Below are 6,917 nucleotides of genomic sequence, written 5' to 3' on the forward strand. Positions count from 1 at the left end.
ATTCTGTTACATTATTTATTCACCTATTTTATTGGGGAATCTAGTTGTCATTTCGAATGTTTGCACATTAGCACTTTTTCAGTCCTTAATGGATACCTGTTTTTTGGTACTTCATACCCACATTGGTAGGTCTCTCTGAAGACTTATTTACAGGGTTGCTAACTAAGGTTGTTTCATATATATTTATATACATTTTTTACATTCATCTCAAAACCTTTAGCGCTGTGACTACACTTCATACTCTCACATTTAACACTTCTCATAGCAGCTTTAGGACCACCATTTGAATATTTTAGTTCACTTTCCAAGAGCGCAGATTTTTGTTGTAATAATTTTTTTTTTTTTAATTGTAAACTTGTAAAATGATTGAAAGGTCCACTATGAGTCTGAACTCCGCTATTTCCCCAGGAGAGGGCCAGTGCTGAATGACTAAGCAGATTGCTGCAGGAGACAGTACCAGAGAGAAGGTGAGTTTTGCATCAAAAGCTGCATCTTCATTTTTGAGCGCTGGGGTACATTAATTTTTTATATCTGTAAAAAATAAGTCAAGGCAACTGGACTTGCTGTATTTTTCCTGAAGAAGTTTCACTGCTCATCCATCCAGCTTTCTCAATTCAGAATGACTTGTGCAAAAATGATCTGTGAATATATATGGTGAATGTTGCTCCAATCCACATAATCTGTTAGTCACAACCAGGTGTTCAGTTGTATAATTGGAGCTAGGAGGTGTTATTAACCTGCCCAGAGAGAGGTGTTAACCACTTGAAGTCCGCGGTGTTTAGACCCCCTTCCCATCCAGGCCATTTTTCAGTGTTCAGCGCTGCGGTACTTTGGCTGACGTTTATTCCGTCATGCAACGCTGTACTGAAATACAATGGTTTTATTTTTTACTTTATTAAGGGTAAAAAGACACCAAACATGTCAAGCCTTAAAATTGTGTGCACACACAAAACTTCAAAAAGCTACAATACCCAAAATTGGCCATAGGCGACGCTTTAAAAGCTTTTACCGCTCATCAATTTAGTGTTATCAGTGATTGATGGCCCTAAAATGATTTCTCTCACTCCGACGTTCGCGGCGATATGTAACGTGTAGCGCAAGTGTCGTTTTGCGCGCTGGTGCACCGGACGAGTATTTACGTTTATATGTGCGTGGGGGACTTAAATTTTTTTTTTTGGGGGGGGGGGTTTAAATTTTTTTTATGTGACTTTTATTTTTTTTAACTCTTTTTATGTTTTCTTACACTTAGGTGTACGTTTAATAAACTGTGCCTTTTTCTCGTCAAGCACTGAGCAAAGATTGAGGAACTTGTCATAAACCTACTTCTTTTATAGACTGAGCAGGAAAAAGAAGCACAACTCCTTCACTATGTTTGCTGAGGCTGATTTGGATTTGGCAGCAGCAATTGTGGCATGTACAGCAACTGCAGTACATGTCACCCAGGAATGGATTGGGGATGTTCGGTTCAGGAAACCACGTTTGTACATGATCCACACAGTCCTGGGTGAGCTTTCAGATTACGATGTGGACTGAACTGTCAGGGGATCATAGATTGCATCTGGAGGGCGTGGCTACGGTGCAATTCACTTCAATGGCCCACCACCCCATTAAAAAGATTCAATCAGAGAAAGGAGGGGAGAAGCGCTCTCCCCTCCTTTCTCTGATTGAATCACCCATCTGTCGGACACCCCGGTCCGTATGTTTTCTGAAGCCACTCAACCAAACTAGCACACTTAGTAACAATTTAAAAACCTAATAGACACTGCCCCCCCCCACCTCCCCCCCCCTCAGACGAGCGCTGTATTTAGGTACGTTGTCCTTGTAACTTCCCATTAAAAAGTAAGCCGCCCGCAATGCAAGGCAGTGTGTTCTGGGCAGAATCGGGCTGGAACACACTGCAACTGTTGTGAACGGGCTCCTCAACTGTCTCACCCCATCCTACTGATCACAGTGCTGTTGCAGCCAGTCACTGGGCTTGCACTTCACAGTGTTGTAGAGCTGCAGTCTGCATCAGTGTGCTAGAAAAGGGATACCAAATTGAGAAGAGGCAAATACAATGTCTACTCCAAATAAGTATCCAAGGCCCCGCAAAGATAAACATTACCCTTTAGGGTTAGTTAACATCAAGCGCGTTCCAGGAGCAGAGCAGAGCAGTTACAGACCGGATCAAAACTGCGTCCAATGGATTGCAATCGTATTTTCTGCTCTGGTTCACACCGCAGCGTTCAGTTCCAGAGCATGTGAAAAAACTGCAGCAAGCACTATTTTACCTGCTCTGTAACGCATGCAAACGCATACAAAAATGCATGTAAACGCACTGGAATGCACTGAAAGCCCATTTTAATCTAAAGAAAGAACACATTTTTCTTTTACAAAAACCGCCCAGAACGTGGCAAAAACCCTAGGGCTTGTTTACACCAATGCAGACCAGATCTGCATGAGTTTCTGCACACGCAGTGCAGTGTATTTTGCCGCGTTTTTGACACCTTCAAGGCCGTTTTTTCACACAAAAAATGTTTTTGTTTTTGTTTTAAATTTAAAATGTCCTTTCAATGTGTTTTTGATGTGTTTGCATGCGTTCCAGAGCGACCCAGTACAGGAAAAATAAGGCTTGCTGCAGTTTTTTGGCATGCTCTGGAACTGAATGCTGCGGTGTGAACTACAGCCAAAAATACAATTGGAATACATGGGACACAGTTTTGATCCGGGCTGTAACTGCTCCTGGAATGCGCTTGGCGTGAACTAGCCCTTAGTGTCCTTAATGAGAATAACATGTAATACAGGGTTTCTGGGCTCTAAAAAAAAATGCAAAAAAGGCTCGAACAGTTAGGAGCCAAACATAGCACAGTCGAAGATTGTTCCTCACTCCCATTGAGGAGAATTGATGCAAACTTGAAAATACAAAATTTGGAACAGCTGTGCATGGCAAACAATCAGCTTCTCTCTTTCATTTTAGAATAGGAACAGAACAGAGAAGCTGAATGGTTACTGCTCCAGATTTTGTCTGTCCTGTTTTGACATATTCCCCTCATTGATTTGACTCTTTTCAATAGGGCACATATTACTCAACAAATAAACTGAAGGCAAAGGTGAAAGGGGTGTTTCATCACATTTGGCGAATATGTACATGGGTACATGCTTTAATTACATTGGGATTTGATGTCATTAGTAAATGGAGTGCGGAGCACCTTTTCGGTGTGTTTGGTAGTTTGATTCATGCTTTTGTACTGGTACATGCTGAACAAATCGGAACATGTAAATCCTGCTTTTTAGCATTTTTCATAATTTTAACAGAGAAAAAACTGTTGCACTTTGCTATAGAGGTGCTTTGTAATATTGTTATTGGGTGGTTTGGCAGAGTAAACCATGATCCTGTCAGGAGGATTGTAGATCATCACAAAGGATGTCATTGTGCAGCTCAGAATACATTCCCTACATTGCTTTCTCTACTGATCACTGTAATGACCTATCACTGCCTTTCACAGCTGTTTCGTGTGATAAGTTTTCTTTTTGCAGGTAATTAAACAGCCTCTTTGCAGCCGAGAAAAACAAAGTGATCTGCTGAGTAAAGTTAACTCATGATAAAGCTAGTTTATCACGACAGGTCCTCTTTATGGAGGCATTAGGGGTCCCCTAAGCCCTAATGTCTCCTGGGGACCCCAAAAGAAGCTGATGAAGCAGAGATCTGCTTCATCAGCTTCTTCTCTCTGGCTATAGCAGCCAGATGACTGACAGGTGAATTTGGAAGTGAAGTGATGTATTACACATTACTTCCACATTCACTGCAAGGGGGGAGGACAGAAAGGATCACGAAGCCAGCACATACACCAGTCGGCAGGCTATAGAGCCACCAATCGTGTGTATGTGAAACAGCCAGTAACGGATCTGTACATCGGACAGGTTTTTTCTGCCTGTGCATGCGCTAGAGGGCGCGCACGAGCAGAAAAAAAATGCTGTCTCATGACCGCAACCCGCTGATGTGAGTCCGCCGAGGGTTTGGCTCTTCTATGCTGTGCCATGCACTGGTGTAGCTGCTGTTTTGTTTCACCGACATACAATTCTGAGCACTCCTCACTGCACTGGACTCCATACACATGTTGTTCATCTTGTGTTTTGGCGTTGGGTCTTTTGGAAGAACCAGTTGTTGCCTCAGTGTATTGCTAGGGTTAAAGCAGACAGGGAAGTGATGATTTTGAAAAACCATTCTGAGTTTCTTAGACACCCCAGCTACATATGGGATGACCAAATTCTTCCGTTTGTCATGCTTTTCACCCTCACTGGTACTCTTGGCATTCTTTCCTCTTCTTTCTGTTTTGACAAATAATTTTTGTACAAGTCATTCTGAATTGAGAAAGCTGGTTGGATGACCAGTTAAACATCTTCTAGAAGTATACAGCAAGTCCAGTTGCTCTGACTTATTTTTTACAGATATACTATGACCTGGATGAATGAGAACCTTCACAGACATTCATTTTTTATGTTTTTATTGCTCCGAAGTTGGGCTTTAATCTCTGCTCAGTCTGGCTGCAGAACTTAAAGTAGCATTAAAGGCAGGGTGTTTTTTTTTTACCTTAATGCATGCTCTGCAATAGAGTAAAAAACGCCCAATACCTTTGTCTCTCCCTGTCACCGCCGCTGGTCCCCGCAGCGATTCTACACCCCAAACTTCCGAGTTGCGGGGGAGGAAAGGAGGGGCGTGTCCTGTTTTATGGACAAACAACATAAAACCTAATTAAAGAGAAACTGTCACTAATTAGAATATTGTGTATGGTACACAGTGCTGTGCACTCAAGTACGGGGAGATTACGGTTTGTGCCCCCCTTTCCCTAGAATAGGCTGAGGCTGAGGAATGGGATGTCACCACCTCAGAGCAAGCATTCAGCAGACTCTTCCTACAGCTAGGTACATCTTTATTGAGCAAGTTGTAATCTTACTAACAAAAAAGAACATTACACATATTTAGATTACATCCAAGTATAAACTTAACAAAATATATGTTACTTTATAAATGGTGTTGTTCCTTTATGACATGTTTGTGTTAGTGTTATTTCAGTTAGCTAGATGTGTTAAATGTAGTTAATGGGATTTGTCTAAAATCCTTGCTTAATCGTTTTTTTACTGGATTATTTATCTAAAGAAGAGGGCAGTTCCATTTCCTGGACAAAATATCCTAGGCACAAAACTTTGAGTTGATGAATTAACAAGACAACATACCAGTTTAACCACTTGCTGCCTGGAGCAATTTCTTACTATTTGCACTCGCATGATAAAATCTGAATGTTTTGCTAGAAAATTGCTTCAAACCCCCAAACAACGATATATAATGCTAGTTGCACTTTTTTACGTCGCATGGTATTTGCGCAAATGTTTATCAAACCATAATTTTTAGGATAAAATACACTAAAATGAAATTTAGCGCACAGAAACACATTATAATACCCAATGATTTGGTATATAAAAGAAGGGGTCACATCGGGTAAATAGATACCAAACATGTCAAGTCTTAAAATTGCGTTTGCCCGTGTAGAAAACTACAATACCCCAAATTTCCCATGTTACTTTAATTTTTTAAATTTTCTAATCACTTTTTTTTTTACACTAACTTTATTGCCATCACATAGTGGGATAACAAGCCCCCTATGTAATAGCAAATAGGGTGTACCTGGTCCTCTTTATGGAGACATCAGGGATCTTTAAGACCCCTGTCACCTAGGGATCCCAAAGAAGCTGAGGAAGCAGAGATCTGGTTCCCCAGCTTCTTCTCCTGGCTCTGAGAGCCAGAGAATGTAAAAAGTCACCACATGGATAGCTGAGCACGTAGGTGCACTGAAGAACCCGGTGGGATGGCCAGTGGGTAAACTTGGTGGGACGGCCAGTGGATGGACTTGGTGGGATGGTCAGTGGGTGGACTCGGTGGGACGAGCCTGTGGAGTGTTGGTGGGAAGACAGGGGCCCAGGCCTAAAGCTGTGTAAAGGTGCCCATACACCTTACAATTATCTGCAGATTTTCTGTGGTCAGATGGAAAAAGTGCAACAGATTGGCCCAGGTGGAGATACTCCATCCACACAGTTAAGTGCAGATGGAGGAATATGTTGCACCTTTTCCATCTGACCACAGAAAATCTGCAGATAATCTATAGGTGTATGGCCAGCTTAAGGGGCCCCAAAATTTCTGATGGCTGCCCTGACCACAACCAGCCCTGACCTCTGGTTTTGTCGATCATCGTCTGCTGTCAGCAGAGTAGGGTGAACCTAGGGGCCTCGACCTGGGGCCAGCACACAGCGTAACATCTCTACCATCAGGAGCTGTGGTGAAAACTGGCTGGCCCTTACACTTAGTGCCCTCGGGCAACCCATGCTACCTACACTGCTTCGTGGTACTTGTCCAGACTTCTGCGATCTGCCAATCTGGGAAATCCACCGCAGGAAGATCCAGTTTTTGAAGAAAGGTGGCCAGGTCTAACCTGTCTGCGACTGAGCACAGGCACCCAGACCCACACAGATTTGCATTTTCGGGTGTGCGTATGACTGCATGTAATTGCGCACAACCGCATCTTCCCAATGGGAAGAACACGCTGCTGCATAGAATTACATGCAGCATCTGTCCCTTCTGGGATCGGGTATTTTTACGGACATGCACGCCTTTCTATATGAGCCCTTTGTAAGCAATAAATCTCACAGATAGGTGGGAGGGCCTGGCCTTACTGCCAAAACATCCAACAGCAGCTAAACAAATGCTGTTTGCTGCACAGAGAAAGTGAAGGAGAGCTCTAATAGCGACCCTAAATATTCCTCCTCCTATGTGTCTCTTCTTGAGACTACATAGGAGTCCTGGTCAATGTAAACTATAACCTGTCCAACCCCTAATCTGCAATATCTTTACATGTACACATGTTTAATTTGCCTCTCTACTGTAA

Source organism: Nanorana parkeri, unplaced genomic scaffold (genome assembly GCF_000935625.1).
Source record: "Nanorana parkeri isolate BGI_ZX_2015 unplaced genomic scaffold, ASM93562v1 scaffold1649, whole genome shotgun sequence".
NCBI classification, from domain to species: domain Eukaryota; kingdom Metazoa; phylum Chordata; class Amphibia; order Anura; family Dicroglossidae; genus Nanorana; species Nanorana parkeri.